The sequence below is a fragment of the Prunus mume genome, linkage group LG8 (assembly GCF_029339155.1).
Source record: "Prunus mume cultivar Tortuosa linkage group LG8, ASM2933915v1, whole genome shotgun sequence".
Lineage (NCBI taxonomy): Eukaryota > Viridiplantae > Streptophyta > Magnoliopsida > Rosales > Rosaceae > Prunus > Prunus mume.
The window spans coordinates 15,246,048-15,271,498 of NC_142705.1; the positions used below are offsets into that span (position 1 = coordinate 15,246,048).

Genomic DNA, 25,451 nt, shown 5'->3' on the forward strand with positions numbered 1-25,451 from the left:
GGTTGAGCGGGTAAGGCTACTCAGTTAGACTGAAGACTGAGCCCATATGAGTAAGAGTAAAGAAACTTGCCTAATCCCCGGCGACATTGCTCTATTTTTGTGCTAGTTACACTTCCTATCAATAAAATCCTATTACTATTCTCTCTCTCTCTCTCTCTCTCTCTCTCTCTCTCTCTCTCTCTCTCTCTCTCTCTCTATATATATATATAACTAATATTCAAATGGTATAATGATGATAGCTAATAGAATTTGACATTTATCTTCCAATTTTATCCATCAACCACTATATCTATTTGTTCCATTATAATTAATTCCTTTATCATGGAAGGCAAAAGTAAATTATAAAATTAACAAGATGAGCACTGATGATGAACTAGAAATTAACAGATTAATACATGCTCTTCTTCTTCCGTTTTTTATATATAAATTTATTGATGAAAACCGATGGTGTATCCAAAGCCTAACTGGAAGTTCGTCAAATAATTGTATTGGTTTTCAAGTTCTGCAGGAATATTGGATTGGCTTGGCTAAAATTTCTATTGGCTTTGCCTTTGAGGCCAGGGTACGTACGTAGCAATTGAATAATAGGAACCGATGCGGTTGAGGAAAGGGTCAAATACCCTTCTTGAAGCTCACGTCTACCTTACTGCTTAAGTTGACTGAATTTTTTATTTTTCCTCTTTCAAGATCTGTGTATTGAAAAATGAGCTAAAAAAAGAGTCAAGGGTAAGAATAGACGACCAATTCTAACAAACAAACATCGTTTAAAAGGCAACATATGACATTTTAACAGAACATGGCCACAAGAGATACATACCACAGCCGTTAAATACACCTTTCACGACACATACAACTATGACGTCTTTAAATACATAATCGACGACGTTATTGATTCCTACTACGTCACCAGAGTTTCTACAACTGTCGTGAAATAAATTTTCCACTTTGACTTTTCCATTAATGATGACGTAGAAATAGATGTTAGAGTCGTTACTTACGACACATGTATTTCTACAGACGACATTGTACTCAATAAACAACGTCGGGTCCAAACGTGTTACATAATTTATACGTCATCTTTTAAAATATAATCGTCGTCTAATGCATATGAAACGACAACATTTCTCAGTCGATCGCAGTGTAAAACTAATTTAACGACATGATCTGAAAATAAATGATGTGGAAAATATGTTGGGGTCATTACTTATGACACATTCATTTATACAGAGGACGTTGTCGTCAATATACAACGTCGTTATCATGTAAAAGACAACCATGTTTAAGAATTTATACGTCATCATTACTAAAATTACGGTCGTCTAATATGTATGAGACGGCGTAGTTTATCCTATATTTGCCGTGTAAAGTCATTTTAAAGACATGATCATAAGAAAAGAGACGTGGATACATTCATATAATGTTGTTTTTGTAAAGGAACGACGTCCAAATATATCTTAACATCGACAAATTTACCAATGGATTTCAAATACCGTCGTGGATTAATCCTTTTCCACTTCGTTTATAAGAGAACAAGTGACGTGGTAAAATTAAGACGACAATTTTTGATTTGATGCGGACGAGTTCATATTCTAAGACGTCGTCTTTTGTAACGTTCAGATTAGACATCTCGTCTTTTAGACGTCGGTATTATGGGATTGGAGTCGTATTATTTGGAATTACATGGCGGCTCTTTATGCTTCTCCGACGTGATATCCTTAATAACTGTTTCACAATAGCGTCGTGGTTCTTCATTGTTACTTTTCTTTAAGACGTTGGTAAATATATTGCGGTCGTTGAATGCTCCAAAACGTCGTTTTTTATGACAATTTTATTAAAACAGACGTATGTTTTTCACATTTTTATCAAGACCGTCGTGTTTGTAATCTTGAACCAGTATTTTTTGTACTGATTGTTTTGTGGCCAAAACCTGAATAATGAAAGTGAAGAAATCACATTACAATATATTACAAAATTAATGTCATACACTGCCGTTTAGGGCATAAGTAATTTCATAAATTACATAAGCATCATTCAATCCATATATCTTCACATCCATCTCAAATATTTTGACTTCCGAACTCACCCACAAGTTCATCAAATGTGTCAATATTTGGCATCCCTGTAGTAAATGGCTCACACTCAATTCTCACATAACCTAAGACATCATCACCAATAACATCATTATATTTTCTATTAGACATTGATAACACTACCGACCAAATTGGTCATTCCTATGTCCAATTTTACTCAAATCTACAAGGGTAAATCCAAGTTCGTCGACTACAAGACCAGAAGTACTATCTATCCAATCACACCTAAAGACTGGGATTGTAAACTTTTGGTAGTCAAGGTCCCAAATTTCTTGAATGACACCATAGAAACCCATATTTGAGAGAATTGAGTTTTTATCCTTAGCACTAGCAACTTGCATGGTATGTGCAAGTAAATACACTCCACTATTTTGAGTTGTCCACACATCATCTTGTGCCTTGATGTTAAATTTAATACCTATAATAAGATAGCTCCTATATGATGGCACTGCCATGTTTGGACTAGCTGCTAGCCACGTTAAATTTTCTGATACGCCATGATTGTCTTCCTCATTAAGTTCACTTTGAACTTGCAAATTAATCATATCTTAATTCAATCTAACATAGAAAGAAGAAAATTAAAAGTCCAATATGTTATTCAATAACATATACATTGAAGCGTAGCCATTGAATGAAAGTGCTATTGTGCTTATCTTGCGGCCACTTTGTTCTCTTTCTAAATTTTGGATAAGCAGTCTTGATGTGGATCATATGTTGCCTACATGACACGAAAAATTCAAGCATTACGGTCCCAAACATATAAGACAAACATAAGAAATAATTTAAAATAGAAACTTAAAGAATAAAACTCATACGTACTTAATATAAGGTAGGACTTCCTCCGTATTCTCCAAGACATATAGATGTGCTTGGTTCAACAGGTCCCGATCAGCTACGCTCACTGTGCAACTTGATAATGGCTTTGAAACTCCCATCTTTTAGTTTGAAGGCACTCCAACTGTACGAACATCAGATAAATGCTCGGTACAAAACTCTATAGCTTCTTCAGCTATATACCGCTCAGCAATGCAACCTTCGAGACGAGTACGATTCTGAACATACCCCTTTAGCACTTTCATTTATCTTTCAAACGGATACATCCATCTAAAATATACTGGCCCACATAGACGAACTTATCTGACAAGATGTACTACTAGATGAACCATGATATCAAAGAATGAAGGGGGAAAGTACTTCTCAAGCAAACACAAAGTAACTACTATATCTTCTTCCAACTTATCTAGCTTGGAAACATCAACCGTTTTTGCACATATAGCATTGAAGAAGAAGCACAAACGAGTTTTTGCATACCTTGGAGGCTTCTCCAAAACAGAACGAATTGCCACAGGGAGCAATTGTTGCATTAAGGTATGACAATCATGTGATTTAAGGCCAATAAGTCTTGAATCTTGTAAATATACAAGATTTTTTCTATTTGAAGAATAACCTTCAGAGACCTTCATACCATAGAAAGAATTTCAAACCTCTCTATTCTCTGCTCTTGACAAATTCCAAGGCCCGGGAGGCAAATGAGTACGTCTTTCTCCATACTCGGGTTGTAAATCAGTTTTTATCCCCATGTTCAATAAATCAAATCGAGCAGCAATCCTGTCTTTATTTTTTCCAGAGATCTACAACAATGTACCAACGATACTATCGCAAACATTCTTCTCAATGTGCATAACATCTAGGGCATGCCTTACAAGAAGGTATTTCCAATACTCGAGATCAAAGAATATTGAATTCTTCTTCCAACAAACTTTGTCACCATCTTCAACCATATGCAGCACTTCTTCTCCGGTTAATGGCTTGGGAGGCGTGCCATATTCAGGTTTCCCATTAAAAGCTGCACGTTGCCTCCTATATGAATGATTGATTGGTAACCATTTTCTATGCCCAATGTAACAAATTTTGTGGCCATTTTTCAACCTGTGACTAGGTGTATCATTGCCGCATATTGGACAAGCTTTATATCCTTTAACAACACAACCAGATAAGTTTCCATAGGCGGGAAAATCATTAATTGTCCACATTAATGTAGCTCTGAGTGTAAAGTATTCTCCATTATGTGCATCATATACTCCTAATCCCATCCTACAAAGATTTTAAATCATCAATCAAAGGCTCCAAGTAGACGTCTATATCATTTCCGGGTTGTTTAGGACCGGAAACCAATAAGGTCAACATCATGAACTTTCGTTTCATGCACAGCCATGAAGGGAGATTATATGTAACTAAGATAACTGGCCAGCAACTATATCTGCTACTTAGAGAACTGTGGGGATTGAATCCATCAGATGAAAGAGCCAATCTCAAGTTTCTCGGCTCATTACCAAATTCGGCCATTTATCATCAAGAAGTTTCGAAGATGGGGAATCCGTCGGATGAGACATCTGATCGTCAATTGATTTTCTAGCAGCATGCCAAGTCAAACTCTTAGCTGTCTCATGTGATTGAAACATCCTTTTAAACCTTGGAATTGGAGGAAAATACCACACCACCTCTGCTGGCACACCCTCTTTCAAGATTGAATCTTTGTCTTCCTTTCACCTTGAGATACCACAAGTGGGACAATTAGTTGAATCTTCATACTCCTTCCTATACAAGATGCAATCATTGGGGCATGCGTGCATTTTCTCATAACTCAGCCCCAATGCACACAAAGTCTTTTTGGCCTCATACATAGAGGCCGGTATTGTATTTCCTTCTGGAAGCAAATCGCCTTGAAGTATCAATAATTCTGTAAAATAGACATCACTCATCCAATGTTTTGCCTTCAAATTATACAACTTCACTAATGCTGATAACTTCGTGCACTTTCTACAACCAGGGTACAATGGTTGATCTCCATCCCCAATCACATTGGCAAACTCATAAGGATCGGATCCAAAATCACAAAAATCACAAAAATCATTATCATCCATCTCTATTTCTTCAGACACAAAACTGTACCTACTATGGTCATCATCTTCTTCAACATTTCTACTAGCATTAGTAGTTGCTTCCCAAGGTTCTCCGTGAAATGTCCAATTCTTATAGCTTTGGTTAACTCCATTAAATTATAAGTGATCCCTTATAATTCCAACCCCAAACAATTTCAAATTCACACATTTAACACATGGACAATGGATATGTGTTGTAGTTAGAAGATTTTCTACCGAAAAGTTCAAAAATGATTCCACCCCTAACTCATATGTCTTCGATCTTCTATCCTAGTGCATCCATGACTTATCCATCTCCGACATTATACCCTATTGTCTATAATAAAGTGAAAAGACAAGCAATAACCATCACTATAGCAGATTATATAAAGTTTTAATAGCAAGCAATATGTTATATAGACGACGATTTTTAAATAAAAACAGACGTATTGGACATATATAGACGACGAATTTTCAACAAACGGCGTCTAATTCTAACTACGACGGTAGTTAAAGAAAACTGTCGTGTATAATAATACAGACGACGGTTTATTAAAAACCGGTCGTCGTATGCCTAAAAAAGCGTCGTGATCCCAGTTTATTTTCAATAACCCAAACTATTAAGAACACAACATATACATTAATTTTTATGTTGGGTATTAAGAACACGTATACTAAGCATGAAACCAACATATACTAAGCATGAAAACAATAAATCCATTCCCGATTCAACATAACAGAGAGTGATTAAAAGATCCGACAACATTAAATCCATTCCCGATTGATCATGAAAACATTAAACAGAAAATCCATGAACCCATACCTCTAACAACATTATTAAAAGATCGCAAAACATATATCTAAAACCCTTTAACAAAACAACTGAAAATCATTCAATGAATTTACAAGGGGAAGATAAGGGTTTGTACTTACAGGTAGGCAAAGCTCACAGATTATGGCCTACTTGAATTCGACGGAGCTTGTAGTTTCCAACTTTGAATTAGAGTTAAAGTGAGAGAGCGAAATGTTAAGGGGATTTAGAGGGAATTCTGAAAATTTTAGGGTTCAGGGTTACAAGTATAAGACTTAGAGCGAAATCTGAGAATTTTAGGTCGCCGTGAAATTTTTTAGAAAGCGCGCTCTTTAAAACGTCGACGGAAAAAAAACAACCGTCGTTAAAATTTCACATTAAACATGACGTTTATTACATTAAAGACGTTATGGTAAAACTATCTACGACGCAAAATAAAAAAACCGTCATCAAAACTAAGAACGAAATATGACGCTTATTACACAAAATGCGTCGTGGTAACTCCTTACAACACAAAAAAAAAAAAACTGACGTGTGAGAAACTAATTAAATAAGTGGGTTTTGGTTTTGCTGGAATTCGAACTCGTGCACGATGGGTGGAATGAACATAGAATTAAATATAAAAAATATACCCTGAACCCTAAACCCTAATAAAGCAAACAAAAATTATATATGTATTTTTAAATAATTTCAGAAAAGGGATTAGGGTTTTAGGGCCAAAAATATCTAAACCAAAAAACCTAAACCCTAAAAATATTCCTTTAACCCTCTAAACCCTAAACCATCAAACTATAAGTGATATTGTGACTCATCAAAACAATTTTATTTTTGGTGGTCATTTTAAATTTGTATTACTCAAACTGCATTTTTTTAAGCTTAAAGGGGAAGATAATGTCTCAATGACTTCAGAGGAGTTGATATTGCATTTTTTGGATTTATTTTAAATTTATTTTAAATTTTTTGAATTAAAAATAATAAAATATTCTTATAAACAACAACAAACCACGTCAGTGTTAAGAAATTAAATATGTTGTAAATCCTAATAAACGACTTACTTGTAAAAAGTACGTCATTTAAAATCGAAAATGGCGATAGTTTCACCAAAACCGATGTAACACTGTTTATTTCAAACAAACCACGTCGTCTGTTGAATCAATAGTGTCGTTTGAATAACCTTTTACGTTTTTTTAAAATCGATGACGTTTTTATCGTGTACAACGTCATTTTAAAGGAACGCCGGTTTAGAAAGCGCACTTCGTAAATCATCGACTGAAAACATAAACACCGTCGTGAAAAAATAATACCCTAAACCCTAAATTATATATTTTAAAAAAATAATTTTAGAAAAGGGTTTATGGTTTTACGGCCTAATATATAACAACCATAAACCCTAAACCCCAAAAATTATCCTTTAACCCTAAACCCTAATATATAACAACCCTAAACCCTAAACCATCAAACTATAAGTGATGTTATGACTCATCAAAATAATTGTTTTTTGGGTGGTCATTTTAAATTTGTATTACTCAAACTGCATTTTTTTAAGCTTTAGGGGGAAGAAAATATATCAATGACTTCATAGGAGTTGACGTTGCATTTTTTTGATCTATTTTAAATTTATTATGAATATTTTGAATTAAATAGAATAAAATATTCTTACAAACACCAACAAACCACGTCGGCGTTAAGAAAGTAACGACATTGTAAATTTAATAAACGACTTACTTTTAAAAAGGACGTCGTTTAAAAGCGAAACCATGGAGAAATTTTCACTCAAACGACGTCGAAACCATGGCGATAATTTAATTATCACGTCATCTCTGTCGTCTAAATATCTTTTTACGTCGGATTTGTTTCAAACGATGACGTTGTTATTTTTTACAACGTCCGTTGTAATAAATGGAACATGCATTAAACATCATCTATACTTCCTTTAGACGTCGTCTGTAATGTACACCTCTCATTTCATTTTTTTACGAACTTTTGTACTCCATAAGACAACTGTTTTTGACATAATTATGTCGTTGGAACGTTATTACACATCGGTTACGCAATTTTTTTTTTTTTAAATTACGAAAACCTCAACAAATTTTCAGGGAAAAAAAGGATGTATATTATAGACAAAATTTGTACAAAAACTTGTCTAATTCTAACAAAATTTGTACAAAAACTTTACTAATTCTAACAAAATTGTGTACATTATATAAAAATGTCAAGTGTTCTAAAAATCCTCTACTCCATATGAAGGCAAACAAACTCTGCCCATTGTTTCCTGACTTCATCAATGGTTGCTTGGGGGTATGGCGCTTGATCCTTTCCCTTCGCAAACTGCAATCCATAAACAATGATTATTAAGCTTTATAAATAAATAGAAATTCAATCACAGACGACGCTATTTTTCATAACCGACGTAATATATCGATGCAACGACGGTAATTTTAAAGGACCGTTGTTGATAATACAAAAAACCACATAAAATAACTCCAGGGAAGGATCCATGATGATGTCTCTCATGAAGCGCATGACATAATAGCCGCATTCTACACTGCTTGGTTGCTTTGGTGTGCCTGGTAGAGTTTTCCAAATGGTTGCTTTACGACCTTGTCTGCCTATGTGTGAATTATACATTTTGATAGCACTGTTCAATACGTTTTTGGCCTCCTCATTAACCACTCGATTTTTGGGCAGAGGATCCAGAAAATAGATAGTTTCCTTCTTTTCTCTCACAATGAACAAGACCCAATGACGGCTGCACAAAATTAATATTAAGGTTAAACAGTTTTATACGCAGTGCATCGTACAAACAAATCCTGTTAAGGAGACTAACCTTGGATTGTAAGGCATCATGAAAATCTGTTCACCATCTGTCTTTTAAAGTCGATTGGCTACCAAACGTGATCTTTCTGTTAATGACCCAGTGTTGGCACTAACTTGAGCAGGGTCGATAAAGCTAACCACGTTCAACATATTTGCAGCTTTCAAATTATCAAATAGGCACCTAAATATATATATATATATGAAATGATCACATGACTTTTTTTTTCAACAGAAAGGAGAGTGTGAAATAAATATTTGACAAGGACAAACCTCATATATACTGCAATCATAGTAGCCCCAATTTCTTCCATGCCTGCAAATTGTGTAATATCTTCATGCAAGATGAAGGTACTACAATCTTCACCAAACACCTCCTTCTCAATTGTAAAGGTCATAATCTTCTTATGAGGCTTTAGTGTCGTTTCCACATAACGACAAAGGGATTGTAAAGAAGATGGCACCTCCAGCTTTGAATAATCAACTACTTCAATATTCTGTTTAAAGAAATAAAGCAAAATAAAATGACGTGGTAATTCAATAAACACGATGGTTTAAAGAAAACAACGTCGTCTGATAAATAATTTAAACGACGGTAACAAAACACCGTCATGGTGAATAATATATTACGTCATAGAAAACAAATTCCGACGTCTAATTAAAATGAAAAATTCATAGATAATGAATTTACGACCATTTCCTTTTCTCCACCACTGGATTTATGTTTTAATAAATAAAGAGAGATATATAAGAAAGCTTGTACAACAATTTAAAAATTCAATTAAAAACAAAACTGCCGGGGAAATTTAAAACAAACGACAGTTTAAAGAAAATATCTACGTATGAAAATTGAAAAATAAATAAAAAAGGCAAAGTTATGAGAATTTACCTTTCCATCTTGCTTTTCTTCATCTTGCCTTTCATCTTTCTTTTCTTCATCTTGCTTTTCTAAATCCCTAGATTTCTGTTTTAAAAAATAAAGATATATATATATATATATATATATAAAAGACATATTGTAAAAAAAGTAAAAAAAATTAAATTAAAACGTCGTGGTAAGGCATAACATAAGATGGTATGTAAGAATTACGAATGTCTTAAAATCATTAAACGATGGTAAATAATAAACGTCGTGGGATTTATCTATTATGTCGGTAAGGACTAAAACCGTCATCTAAATCACCATAAAAGTTTTCAAAAATAACGACGTCTATTGGCGTGTAAAACAAGTAAACTACGGTTTATTAATAAAATCGTCGTGGTATGTATTTCAAACGACGATTTTATTAACAATAACGACGTCTAATAGCTTTTAAAAAAAATAGAGAATTCAAAGTTCAGAGATGTTACCATTTCATCCTGCTTTTCCCCATTCATGGCAATATCATTATCTAAATGTAGGGATCTCCCATCAAGAGCCCCAGAGCAGCTTGCTTTGTCCGACATTGGTTTTTGGGACTTTGCCCTTGACCTTGGTTTTGACAGGGGCTAGTTTTCGGTTTAAGCATGCTTGGATCAAAATTGGGGATGAGTTGGGAAAGCTGACTCAGAATATTTTCCCTCTCAGCCTCTACCAATTGCTTGGTTCTAGCCTCCATCTTTAAAGTCTCTTCTTGAAGGACAAGTCTTACACTTTCCTTTAATTGATCGGCAAACTTTACCATCTGTTGTCTAGGTAAATTGAAGTATTGCCTAGGGGAAACCCAGCACCTGCCCCTCTAACTCTCCCTGGATGCTCGGGACCCAAAGCCATTGTCAACACATCATTATTGCCAGCTACAGTAAGACTGCCTTCAGAGACTTGTTTTTGCAATTCATCCTAAAACAAAGATATATAAAAAAGTCAGCACAAGAAAACACACGATAGTTATTTATAAAAAAAACGACGTATTATATAATTTCACACAACGCAATAACATAGCAATCGACGTCACATAAATTTATCACGATGGTACTTAACTAATGACGTGGTTAGTAGTTTCAAATGACGCCATAAATAAACCACCGACGTCTTATTTCAGATTCAGACCTGTAACGACGTTTTTTAAAACATTTCGACGTAGTAATATTATTCACACGACGCAAAAATATAATAGAAGACGTAATAAGAATTATCACGGCAATACACAGTTTAATAAAAATTTAAAACAAAGTGAGTAGGCTTACAATTAATTTTGCTTTCTCTGCCACCTTTGGATCCAGGATGTTACCATGTTTGTCTTGTCTAGCTTTCTTCTATAAGGTCGATCGATCAATTTCTACCCCGAGCATGGTTTCCTCCAATTGATCCTCCAAACCAGCATATCCTTTTCGAGACAATCGATGATTGTACTCAAGTTTCTCCCTCCTCTGTGATTGTTCAAAATGCACAGACACAAATTGTTCGGATAACCTTGAAGCTACAAAGGCATCCCATTCTGCTTTCTCTATGAATTTATATAGTTCAGGGGGTTGGCTTAATTTCTCTTTCTCCTTCATGAATGGAAGGATATAATGCCTCGTTAGTGTAGACTAATTCTTCCATTTCTTGGTAGCAGAAGATAACACTAGTTTCTTGCCCCCTTGACCTACCACAAAAGCCATGTCAACGGCTTCCCAAATCTGCTCTTTTATATCATTGGGGATTTCACCCATTTCTTGTCCACAAGTGGGACTCTGGAGCATGCCAACACACCAATGTAGGACTGCATCTCAGTATGTGCAGGGCCACATGCTTTCCCCCATTTATTGTACTCAACAACTGGCTTGATTTTATGATATTTTCTCTTCACAACACGAGGCATTGTGCTTATACCTCGACTTGATTTTGGCTCCTCAGAATATGTTGCCGTGCTGCCTGGTTCTGTCTCAGCAGATAAAACAAACTTCATCTTCTTCAAGGACTTGTCTTGAGGATTTACCAATCTAAGCTCCTTACCTCCATTTTTTTTTCGAGCCAGAGTCCTTACTTTGGTCTTGAGAAACCATGGTTACAGACAAATCATACCTATAAGTGAAAATATTTCAGGAAAAAATTAAGAAAACAAACGACAGTTATTTATAAAACACGACGTATGATAACATTTCACACGACGCAATTACATAACATCATACGTAATATATCTTTAAAACGATGGTACATAAACAACGACGTGGTTAATACATTAAAACGACGTTAATATTAAACCACCGACGTCTTATAATATAATTACAAAAAATAGAGAAGTGATTCCAGATTCAGACATTCATGTGAAAATATTTTAGATTTTCATTTCAAACAACGACGTTTTTTAAAAATTCTGGACATAGTACTTCTATTCACACGACGTAACAATATAACAGAAGACATAATAAGACTTTATTACAGCAATATTTATATTCCGTCGTGATATTGAAATTCAAATGACGTTAATATTAATTTAGAGTCGTGGTATGAAAATTCACACGACGTGAATAATAAGATACTGTCGTCTATATAAGATGGAAAATAAAAACAATGAAGTTGTTCCAAACCCTTCTTTCTTTGTCTTTATATTTTATCAAATTAGGAAAAACAAAAACCTTGGTTCAGAGAAATCAAACCTGCAATGAATATATCTTAGACAATCAAATAAAAAAACGACAGTCATTTTAAAAACAACTTAGAACAACTTTCAGACGATGTTAGGAGGACTGACGAACCGTCGTGATCTATAAATCTAACCACGTAAATAAGAAGCTACTGTCGTCTTATTTAGTTGAAGTAGAATAAATAGAGTTGTGTTCAAAGTTGGAAACTTTCCCTCTTTGTCTGTATATTTTATTAAACTTGGAAAGAATTAAAATGATTTTGGCCAGAAAAAAGGTAAAAAGATTTTCAAAACAAAAACCGTATGAGCATGCAAAACAACAACAAAAATAGTGAGAAATGCTTACCTTTTGTGTGCAATGAAAGCTTTCTCTCGGAGTTTGGTGTTTAAGTTCAGAGACGACAACGAAGAAGAGAGGAAGACGATGAGATACACCGACAGTGCTCTAAGAAGGAAAAAAGACGGAAAGTTTTCTCTCGGAGATTGAAATTTTTTCTCGGGTTTGGAAACTGTGCAAGTGTAAGTCAGGTAGACAAAAAGTTAAATATATTCACAAACCGTTTCATAAAACGACGCGATTAATAGAAAGCGCCCTAGTATTATATATTAAACGTCGGTAGACGTTTCCACCGCCCTAGTAAATTGTTTTAACCACCCTTAGTTTTCATAAAATGTCGTGTTTATATATAATTCCAAGGCGATATTTTCTTCAATGTCGGTTTTTTAATATAGCGTCGTGATAGATATTAAGAAAGATATTACCAAAATAAAATAAAAATTAATTAATTTTAAAAAGTAATAAAAATAAGACGTCGGTTTACAGAGAAGGCAGACGTATAAATAGAAAAACTACGATGGTAATTGAAACTTAGGACGTGGTAAATAAATACGACAGTAGTGTTGTAGGTACCGTCGTAGTACACTCCAAAATAATAAGTCGATAAATTAATCTCTCGCGTCATGGTACATAGATTTAACACGTCGTGTTTTTATAACATACCGACGTGGATTATGTTATAATATACGACGTGGATTCCACTAAAGAATAACCGACATGGATGTTTACAATTAAATGGCGGTTTGTGTGTAAGGACCGTCCTGGGTTTTAAAGATTTATTGTATAAATTTGATGCTTTCTTTCAGTTTCAGTTTTCATTTAGGGTTCCAAGTTCTTCTGGAGGCTCGTCTTCCTCTCTCACAGACACACATGCATCATCACTCTCTCTCACATCTCAAAGAAAATAATTTGGATGTTAATGATGTATGCGTTTTGGTGTATCTCAAAGACACATTGTCTTTCTCAAAGAGAAATGGAGCTTACTCTCCAACAAATCTATGTCCACAAGAAGAAGCTTGTCATCTAGCCTTCTCACTTCCTTGATCAAGCCTGATAGGAGACTTAGTGCTTATGAATACTCCTTGCTTTCCATCAAAAGAGATGCAAGCCTGGCCTCCACTCGCTGTCGAAGGAAAGTTCGCTTCTCAGCAAGGGTCTACTGCACCATTTCTTTGCAAAGGGAAATTTGAAGATCAGATGTGCCTGGTACTTTAGCTACTGCATCAATAATACTACGTACAATTTTTGCAGTTTTCGCCTTGGGAATCAAGTTAAAGAAAGGCCTCAAAATTGCCTCAGCATCTAAATATGAATATAGAAACAATGACGGTTTTTTGTTCTACCATCGTCTTTTTTTTGTCGTCTTTTTTTGTTCTACGGATGTCGTCGTAGTATATTAAAATAAGATGGCGGTAGGTTTATAATTACCGACGTCTTTCATTTCTACGTCAGTTACTTAATTGATTCTGTCATTGGTTTTTGCTTTGAGACTAAGACGACGCAATATATTTGTTTCGCGCTGTGGTGTGTCTAATAAACCGGCCTAATATGTCTGTACTATGTCGTGGAAATACCATAGCCGATGTGGGAAGTATTTTATACGTCTAAAGGGTTGGTACGGACCGACGTAGATTCTTTTTGTTAAACGTCATTAGGTGTCATATAACCGATGTGGATTTGATTTTTTAATTATAAATAGGGTTTTTTTTCACGAGTTCTTTCAGTTTTAGTTTTCAATTAGGGTTTCAACTTCTTCTTGCCATTTTCTCTGTCTCACCTCTTAGGAGGCAATTGTTTGGATGTTGGTGTGTGTGTATATGTTTGTGTATCTAATTCACAAGCATACACACATCACCAACGTTCAAAAAATTGTCTTTCTGAATGCAAATCTATGGCTGCCGTCGTGAAATTTTAGGAGGCAATTGTTTGGATGTTGATGTGTGTGTGTGTTTGTGTAGATACACAAATGCACACACATCATCAACTTCCAAAAAATTGTCTCTTTGATTGCAAATGTAAGGCTGCTGTCGTCAAATTTCAGAGGCAATTTTTTGGATGTTAATGTCTATGTGCGTTTGTGTATCTCAAAGACACAAATACACATACATCATTAACCTCTAAAATATTGACTTTCTGTGGTCCGATTATGATGAGGAACATAGTTCCATCTGGTAAGATTTTGTAACCCTTGGGATCTCAGAAAAATCTGATTATGTCGGCGGTTTTCTATATAAACCGTTGTGGTTATTTCAATTCTTGTCATTAAGTTAATCTACCGACGTAGGATAACAAAATCCAAAAAATAAATTGTTAAAAAAATTCCTATTAGGACGACGGTTTAAATAAAAGGTATGCCGTATAAAGTGAATAAATACGACGGTAATTTTAAGTTCACGACGTATCTTTTGGGATCTTAGAAAAATATGATTTTGTCGGCGGTTTTCTATATAAACCGTCGTGGTTATTTACAATTTTTGTCATTAAGTTGGTCTATCGTCGTAGGATAACAAAATCAAATAAATAAATAGTAAAAAATAATATTATTAAGACGACGGTTTAGATATCAAGGTAGACATATAAAGTGCATAAATACGATGATATATTTTATAATATGTCGTTAAATGAAAACCCCAACTTGGTGAGAGTTAAAGATACCATTGTAGAACTATACAAGAAAGACATCGATAAATTTATCTTTTCCATCGTTGTACATTAATTTAATACGGCAGTATTTTGTATTATACCGACATGGATTTATTTGTAATTATACGGCGCCTTTTTCGAAAACTTGGTCGTGTTAATTTCTGAGTAAAAACGGCGGCTTTTTTTTACACCGTCGTCTTTACTTTCTACGTCGGTCTATTCATACCTTTCGCCTTTCTTTGTTGGCTTAGATTTTACTCTGCAGAAATTATTTTTCAATAAGACATCGCTTTTTTATTTAGGTGTGTCGTTTTTTAGAAACAACCATTGGAATCTCCATTTTTTAGGTGTTTAAGTAGTTCTTACACTGCGGTTTTATAGAACCGTCGTCTTCTAAAAAACAACGACGGTTTTCCCTTAAACCGTCATTTTTTATGGTCTCGTCTTTGTCACTTTTTGTAGTAGTGCAACATGGAGAGGCACACTTGCAATTAGGGGTGACATTTTAAACCGAAAAACCGCAAAAACCAACCGATAATTTACCGCAATGAAACCGCAATCGCGGTAAACCGAACCGCATTTGCGGTATTAAGAACCGAACCGCATTTGTGGTTGCGGTTGAGGTATTTGATTTTCAAAACTTGCGGTTGCCGCAAACCGCAAAGTATAGCCACACGGATGATGAAGTTGAATTCTACTAGGAAATGGAACATATGACAACTTGTAAGTAATTAGTTTATTTATGCTAATGTTATTTATACTTCTTCTTATAATAAAATGTACTAAACTATGTTGTTTTATTTGTAGATAACATTGGTGTTCAAACAACACAACGAGGTTCTTCAAATTCATTCACCACCAACACTTGAGTTTGTAACTTTAGTTTGTAACATTGGTGCATTGCATTTTCCTTTTAGTTTGTAACTTTAATTAACTTTGAATTGAATTTTTCTTTTCTGTTGTAACTTTAATTCATTTTGCTTTGCATTTTCCTTTTGGTTTATAACTTTAAAGGATTTGAAATTGGAATGCTTGAGAAGTTTAACTTTAATTGGAATGCTTGGAATTGTAACTTTAATTTTCTTAGGTTGTGAATGCTTGAGAAGTTGAGTAGATTGTGAATTTATATATGTTTGAGAAATTGAGGTTGTGCATTTTTTTATATTTAGGTTGTGAATTTATATTTTTGTGAATGCTTGAAAACTTGCGGTTTTAAACCACAAAACGCGGTTGGTTGCGGTTTCAAAAATCACCAAACCGCAAATAGTCGGTCGGTTTGCGGTTTGAGTAAAAATTCGCGGTTACCGAACCGCAACCACCGCAAGTTGCAATACTTCTTAGAATATCTATCTTTTCCTTATTATCATGGCTAAATCCAATTCATCCAGAGGCCCTTCAATGATTTCCATAGTATTTCTACTTGGGCTGCTGATGGCTAGCTTTGAAACAACAGGTATATATCTGTCGCACAAATGCACCCACACCCACACACAAACACCCGCAGGCATGCATGCCTGATGCACGCACATGTAGACATGTATGCCTTATGTGTGTATATGTGTGTGTGCTCGTCTATGAATCGAGAGCTTCTCCAATAGGGATTTGTGTTAAGGACTAGTTGAGGAATTTTAATCTCAGCCATCCTTTAGATATGTCAGTGAGTTACATATTTTTGTTCACATGTACCATACATGCGATTCAATGGGTGAGATTAGAAGTCCTAACCTATGCTTAACATAAAATCTTTAATTAATGGAACTAAACCCAAAGAACTTTACATTGGCTGAAACAATTCATACATTTTTTGAGCCCCTGTTTAAAATGATCCACATAGAAAATCGATCAAATTGGATATCCTTTAGCAAATTATATTGTATAAATCTAGTGAACTTTTCTCCAAGATCATAAAACCTCATTATAATTTCTTTTTCAATATTGCAGGAGCCCAAATTGGTGTATGTTATGGAATGCTTGGAGATCGTTTACCGCCCCCATCAGAAGTTATTGCTCTGTACAAGCAAAATAACATCGGAAGAATGCGACTGTATGATCCAAACCAGGCTGCTCTAGCAGCCCTTAGAGGCTCTAATATTGAGCTCATGCTAGGCGTTCCAAATGACAACCTTCAAAGCCTTGCCTCAAGCCAGGCCAATGCAAATACTTGGGTCCAAAACAATGTGAGAAACTATGGCAATGTAAGATTCAGCGGTAGGAAATGAAGTCAAGCCCTCAGACTACTTTGCACAATTTCTTGTCCCAGCCATGCAAAACATTCAGAACGCAATTTCTGGTGCTGGTTTGGGAATTAAAGTCTCCACTGCCGTAGACACTGGAGTGCTTGGAAATTCCTTCCCTCCATCGAAGGGAGAGTTCAAGTCCGAATATGGAGCACTTTTGAACCCCATCACCCGCTTCCTAGTGAACAACAGATCGCCGTTGCTGGTTAATTTGTACCCTTATTTCAGCTACAGCGACAACACTCGGGACATTGATCTAGATTATGCTCTTTTCACAGCCCCATCAGTTGTGGTACAAGATGGCCTGTGGCTATCGTAATTTTTTCGATGCCATTTTGGACGCTGTTTATGCCTCTCTTGAGAAGGCGGGCGGAGGGTCTTTGGAAATTGTCATATCGGAAAGTGGTTGGCCATCAGCTGGTGGAACGGCAACAACAATTGACAATGCAAGGACTTATAACGCAAATCTGATTCAACATGTGAAGGGAGGGACTCCAAGGAAGCCCGGAAGAGCCATAGAAACCTACATCTTTGCCCCATGTTTGATGAGAACAGAAAGAACCCTGAGTTGGAGAAACATTGGGGGCTGTTTTCACCAAGCAAACAGCCGAAATACCCAATCAATTTCAACTGAGTAGCCAGGCAAGGGTAGTTGTGGTTAGCAATCTAACCACCAATAAAACTGCAATAAATAGGCTGTCATGTATCGCATCACATGTACCCAAATAATGCTCACATAGAGCAAATAATCTTAAAAAATTACCGTAACTTAAATTAGTATGTCTTTTCTTGGCAATATTGATGCATTACAAAAGCCATTATAATCTCATTATGTTAAGAGTCTGTTAAAGAAAATTTGTAGATATAAGCTTAGTCAAGTTGAAAATATGGGAAAAGTCCAATTTACAGGGGAGACTCAGACGAAATTTCGGCAGAAAGTCTCGATCTTTAGTAAATGGGCCCGGCATCGGGGTGATGTCGGAATTACGATGGGATTCATCTCGGAAATCCAGGGCGGGTCTTGCCACCTTGCACATAGGAAAGTATTGGGAAAGTGAAGTCCTCCTCCCCCCTTGAGTTTTGTTTTCCCTCCTCATAGGAAAGTTTGGGAAAATGAGTCAACATTAAATGCACATTTTTAATGACCATTTTGTCCCTGTTAACAATTTAGAATTACAATATATCATTAAATGCATTCTTTTTTTATTTGATTTAATATGAGTATAATTGAAAAATTATACAAACTTTGTTTTACACATTCCTATTCAAAACAAACATGGGAAAGGAAATAAAGTTATGTCTTCCGGTTACTTCCCTACCATTACCAAACATGGGAAATAAGTTTTTCATCTCCCATCTCTTGGGAAATGACAGAAGTGATTTCCCCTCAAATCCGATTCGTAAACCAAACAGAACTGAAAAAAGGCATCAAGTAGGTACTTTAGTAATGGAGTATTTCATTAAATCCTTAATTTTTTAATCTAATCATTAAATTTTGATACATTACCGACAATACAATTGATATTTAGTAAGTGCTCATTTGGGATCCAAAATCACTTATGGGAAGGAGCACCTCTCATGTGCTTGTCCATAAAATCACTTAAAGTGATTCTCCATAAAAGTGATTATTGACTTCTCTAGAGTCGTTCCCAAACGAGCCCTAATACTATTACTTTCTTTTCTTTTTTTTTCTTTTTTTGTCGAAATAGTACTAACCAGTGTTAAATAAGTGTCTTTACGTACTCAAACTAGAACTTTGTGTAAGCTGACAATTCCTCGTGGAATCAACCTCGTACTTACAAATCTATATCTCAATAGATTCATACACTTGTGGGTATTTATAAATTATTTCTAATTATTTTTTTAATGTTTTGTTTATATTTTAAGCAATTTAAGTTTAAGAAGGTGGGTCCCTTAGCAATTAACGGTAATTTTAACGATAAGGCTAATGCCATAACCAAATTGCAAAAAATTGAAAAGCTTAGGGTATATAATCGTTGAAACTGAGAGTGTAAGGACAAACATGCCTTAAGGATAAGTGTTTAGGACACTAAATTAAAATTAACCCTATATTATATTATATAAGTTATAAAATTCATGTCACATTCGAAAATTGATCTTTACAACTCTTGAGCAATTGCTCCTTTTTTTTTCCCCCTTTCTTTATATTATTAAAGATTATTGAAGTGAAATTTTGCCGACGTACGAGACTGTCAATGGAATCCTCGATTCCTAATAAGTTCCTGTCCTTTTCTATATCGAGTGAACAATAAACATTATTTGAACTCTGGAAATCAATTCAATGTCATCTATAACATGTTTCTTGCCGTCTTGTTTTGATATGGGAATACTAATAAGCCTAACAAATCCAAGAAATTTAAATATTATATACAAATGTTCACCATGCGTGCATTTGCTCTTAGCTAGGAGAGAATAAACGCTTAGCCTTACCTAATAAAGATAAACTAATTAAATATTAAAGATAAAAGTTACGAAGGGTTTACATTGAAACAAAAATGTCTTTAACTAAAAATAACTTATTAAAATTACAAAAACCTTATAAACTGTGATTTGTTTGTAAAGAGAAATAACTCCTTACATTACATGTAAAGAATCAAGTATTTTTAGTTTTAATTGAATGCAAACTAAGAACTGTTTCTATTTGGTCAGTTTAGCATCTATCAATGTATCTTTTCCGAGTAGCATCCATTGAGCATGCATGACTTGAATTTGTCTCCTAGTCGGCAATCAAGTCAAGCCGCGCAGGTCCAAGTCCAATTCGACAAGTAGTTATTTCATGACCACGATATTGCTCACACGTTTTGGTGATGCTTGCTGCCTTTTCTACTAAATGACTGATGAAAAGATTTACAGCTTCCTAGAAGGGGTCTTAATTATTTGTCGGAGGATGTTTTTATGACCTTTCTTTTTTGTAATTTGACTGGTCAAGTACCTTTGTACTCCTGTGTTTAGATTTTCAATATGTTAAAAAGTGCAGTTACCTTTATTCTCGAGATTCTTGTGTTCAGATTCTCAATCTACTAATATTGCCTATAAAAAAATAAAAATCTATACATATGCCAGATGACATTTTATTGGTCATTTTGCATAAGTACAAAAGTTTTGGTACAACTTGCATAAGTATGTATAACCTTCTTATCGGACTTTTCTTCCTCAAAGACAAGTGGTGCAGATTCAAGTCTTTTTGGTCTTCTATCTTTGTAGGCTCCAAGACATTCAAGTAATCCTTAATAAATCTCAATTTTTCACATACCAGAATTGACAGGACCGAATTTTCAAACCATGACTGTCTGCCGACATCACACCGACGCCCACTACTAAAAATCCAAGACATCCTACCAAAATTTTGGCAGTCTCCAAAATGCTCATACCCAACAATATTCAACCTGCATAATTTACATAATAGATATATCCCAACTGCCAACATGCTTTTAACATACAACAATCCAACATAAAATGGCCTCCGGCCTCAAGTAGCAACCTAACATGGGCGATAACAGAGCATCTACAGAATTTGTTTACAACAAACAGTTGAGTAGAAGGAATTTACACAGACCCTAACAACTGATGAAAAGTTTGGAGCTTGCAACCTGCTCGAACGCTTCCAAAAGCAACTACTGCATGGGGGGCGCAAAACAAAAATATGTGAGTGGACAAAAATAAAGTTTGCACTTTAAATCAACATAATAACCCCACCATGTAAAAATAATGTTCTAGCATGCAGTTTCACAATTCAGAAACCAAAACTCAAAACACATTATCCCAAAGTCCAATACATCTCCACATCTCAAATCCACAACTCATTTCCCAAAGATATGCAACTCTCATCAACCCGTAAACACTCATATATAAATATATATATATAACTAGGACTATAATATAATATATACTTCTCTCCATACTAATGTACCGGGGAAACAATCCAACCGGGGGATTGTTAGCTGGTACGCAGGATTTCGAACACTAACCCGTCCAGGGATGAGTAGTCCAACCGGGACGGAACTCCATAGCTCACACGCCGGCACGCCAACGACACGTGTAGCTCACAAATCTCATAACAAGTCCTACGCGCGCAGACAGTATCATCACCCCACCGGCACTGCCAACGACGTGTGTGATGATACTTAAGCAATATACATACTCTTCCCATACGCCGGCACTGCCAACGACACGTATGGAAAGTGTCTCACACACCGGCACTGCCAACAACATGTGTGAGACCCGCAATCTCATGGCCTTCCCACCCCACCGGCACTGCCAACGACGTGTGTGGGAAGCCTAGTAACTAGGGAATGGTACTCACCTAACATACTCGTACATCTCACAACCATCCCACAAACTCGTATCTTTCCACAATCTCACCACAACAACCTCTCATATTCTATACATAGACAATATAGATAGTCAATCCCAAAATCCATATCAACATATTCATCATACTCAAATACATATCCATACTCAAAATATATTGCCAATACGCATAAGAATATTCAAATCCATCAACCCAATAATTATTAAATCAAAATCACCATTTAAAATATATGCACAAGTCTTTTATCAATAAAACCATGCATATGCTTAAAACAAAGTCCACTCACAAATAATCCCAAGCTGCCCAACCCCGAGAGGGTCCTGCCTGCTGCGAATGGTCGATCAAGTACCTATTTCGAGATACGAACCCTTGATTAATATAACGCACTTCAAAACGGAAATTCACAAAAGAAATATTTAAATCCCCAAGTTCCCGGTGCGTGTACGTCCAAAGGAATATCCTAAGGTCCGGTTATAGGTTTGGGAATCGCTTTCGATCGTACGGTTATCGCGATTTTCCTAAACTTCAAATTATTGAATCGGAACATCCGGGGCTCCGATTCACGATCCGCAAATTCCTATAGGTTTCTAAGAGTACCTAGATCGACATACTTCAGTTTGGAAACGATCCAACGGTTAGAACTTATCGAACCCGGATAACGCACAATATGCGAAATCCGTTTGATAGTCAAATGACATCCAAATTGAGATCCGCAAAATCCTACGCACTCGTGGCAACCCAAGGATCTCATCAAGATAAAAACAAACTTCACCAGCCTTGCCCACGCGCCGGCAGCGCGTGGGTGTCTAGAGAAATTTTCGGCGATGGAAAATCTCCAAATCACGAGCCACCCTTCCAATCCTAGATACTACTCGACGAATGGAGCATCTTTTTCAACTACGGCCAAGTCCAATTCGGACGGCAAGTGGCCGGAATTTCACATTGAAAACCGGCCAAAACCTAGGTCTCAAAATCAACTTCCAAACTTCAAAATCGATCCAAACCTACCCCAAAATCAGCTAGAGCATACTGAGAGGGTTCGAAAACATACCAAACTCGACGGAAAAACTGGCCGGAATCGCTGCTGCGTCGCGGTGAAAACCGGAGAAAAACGGTCGAACCCGCTTGGAATCGGGTTTTCCGCGGGAAATGGGGTGGGTTGTGATCGGGCTTCGAGACGAATCAAATGGGACCGGTGCGGCCCTTCCGTTGAGCGGGTGAGAGAATCAAGAGAGAGAAAGAGAGAGTCGGGAGAGAGAAACGGAGAGAGAGAGAGAGAGAGAGAGCGTGAGAGAGAGAGAGAGAGAGAGAGAGTGAGGTAAAAATGAAAATTCTGATTTTTACTAAACCCTTCGAAATAATTACGGTTCCGCCACCGAACCTGTTTTGATCGCCAAAACTTCATTAAATCTCCGATTCAAGCCTACCGCCTATCTATAGTTTCGTCTCAGTACCACCTACGCAACCAAACCACTCGTGGTCCCAAAATCTTCCTGGATAAGAAATTGACCAAAATTACCTTTAATCCTAGAGTAAATTAATATTTTCTCTTAATTTAATTAAAATAGGAAATAATTGGAGTCGGGGTGTTACAAGAATCATGAAATTTGGAAGTCCGATTTGGACCAATTACATGTCTAGGTACTCATATCGACGAGCTCTACGAAATGGGGCAACTCAATTCTCAAAAATCCTTCAAGATTAAAAAGTGACCAAAATGACCTTACCTCCCAAGGGCAAAATTGTAAATTCTATAAATTAATTAAATAATAATTAACTTGGTTCGGGATGTTACACAGGCAGTGGTACTTGAGATTTGATAAGTTTATGAAAGATCAAGGCTATACAAGGAGTCGTTATGATCATTGTGTGTACCATAAGAAACTGAGAGAAGGCGCATATATCTACTTATTGATTTATGTAGACGATATGCTCATAGCTTCTAGTGATATCACTGAGATTAACAAGCTGAAAGCTCAAATGCATAAAGATTTTGAAATGAAAGATCTCGATGAGCCAAGGAAGATTTTGGGGATGGAGATCATGAGAAATAGGAAGAGTTCTTCATGGAACAAGGGAGTTGAAAAGTTCTCAATTGGATATGTGGACTCTGATTTGCTAGTGATTTAGACAAAAGAAGGTCCATGACAAGGTATGTGTTTACTACGACAAAAGGTCCTACATGTTGGAGATCAATATTACAATCAACTGCTGCATTATCAACCATAGAGGCTGAATATATGGCAATGGCTGAGGCCATTAAGGAAGCAATCTGGACGTTAAGGTTAATAGAAGATTTGGGTGTTAATCAACACAAGTTGGATGTGTATTGTGATAGTCAGAGTGCCATTTACTTGGCAAAATATCAGGTACATCATGCAAGGACCAAACATATGGATGTGAGATATCACTTTGTTCGAGAAGTGATAGCTGAAGATGACATTCGTATGAAGAAAATTGATACGGTAGATAATCCTGCTGATATGTTAACTAAGGTGGTGGGTGTATCAAAGTTCAAGCATTGCTTGAATTTAGTGCATGTGAAGCAAGTTTGATCTTGCAATATGATGGAGCAACGGATGGTGCTATGTGTAATGTCTCAGTATAAATTTCATACCAAGGTGGAGTTTGTTGGAATTGGCATAATCAATATATGCCTAAACTAAAATAGATATCAATGTAGGAAAAGGAAAGCTGTAGGTTTTTGGGTTAGCTTAGACGCAAGCTAACATTGGCTTAATTTATAGTTTGATTAGGGTATAGTTTTAGTCTAGGATTTGGTTTCCTATGTATAATAGGATTTGGTTGTAACCTATGTCATCTATTAGTATAAATAGATGACCTTAGGAGTAGTGTAGATATAAGTTTGAGAGGCATTTGTTTGTGTACTTGAGAGCTATTTGGTTTGTGAGTTCTCTTGTATTTCTTTGGTAATTAATAAGAAGCTTCTGTTGGTTAGGGAGGTACTCCAATATTGGAGGACTTTAATTGTTTGAGTTCCTTGTTCTTTGTTCATCGTTTTAGTTATTGTTTAGGCTTAAAAGTATAACAAGTTTAACATTTCGGTAGGAGATACTCTTATACATTTTACGAAAAGAATTAATAGTTACTTTTTATTGTTTAAATCATGGGGGAATGATATGTTTTTGTATAATTGAGTGAAACAATGTTAATACTGTGGGAACCAAATTCTAGCAAAACCCTAGGTCAAATATTTCCTTCCTTTTGGGGATTATTTGACCTAATTAGGAGTTACTCAATTTAATCGGGAGTTACTCAATTTAACTGGGAGTTACCTGATTTAATTGGGATTGATTTGATTTATACCATAATTAAGGATTTGATTTAAATCAAATTCCTAATTAATCCAATCTCGCCAAATCAGGGAGGAATAATCCATTTCTATCTACGGAATTATTCCTCTGAAACCCTAGCCTCCGAGGCCTCTATAAATACATGGCTACGCACAAGGATTGAGGTACGTCTAAAATTCTCTCTGAAACTCTGCAGAAATTCCCTCTCACAAACCCTAGCCGCCACACTTTCTCTCCCTCTTACACAAGGCTCTGACCACCTCCAACCACCCGGTTTACACCTTGCATATACATCTCCGTACCCTATTTAGCTATTGTTTTCTCCATGAATCAATTGAACTGACTTAGGTATCATAGGGCATTTGGCCAACACCCCATGAGTGTGGTCCTCTTATTTGGATTT

At 35.9% G+C, this 25,451-nt stretch overlaps 1 pseudogene across 1 annotated transcript; it reads left to right on the forward strand.

Annotated features, from left to right (window-relative positions):
• The first annotated feature begins 16,526 nt into the window (after positions 1–16,526).
• LOC103339274 (glucan endo-1,3-beta-glucosidase, basic isoform-like) lies at positions 16,527–18,175 on the forward strand (annotated as a pseudogene). Its single transcript, XR_016122564.1, has 2 exons — positions 16,527–16,617; positions 17,106–18,175. The product of XR_016122564.1 is annotated as a glucan endo-1,3-beta-glucosidase, basic isoform-like (transcript).
• Positions 18,176–25,451: the final 7,276 nt, after the last annotated feature.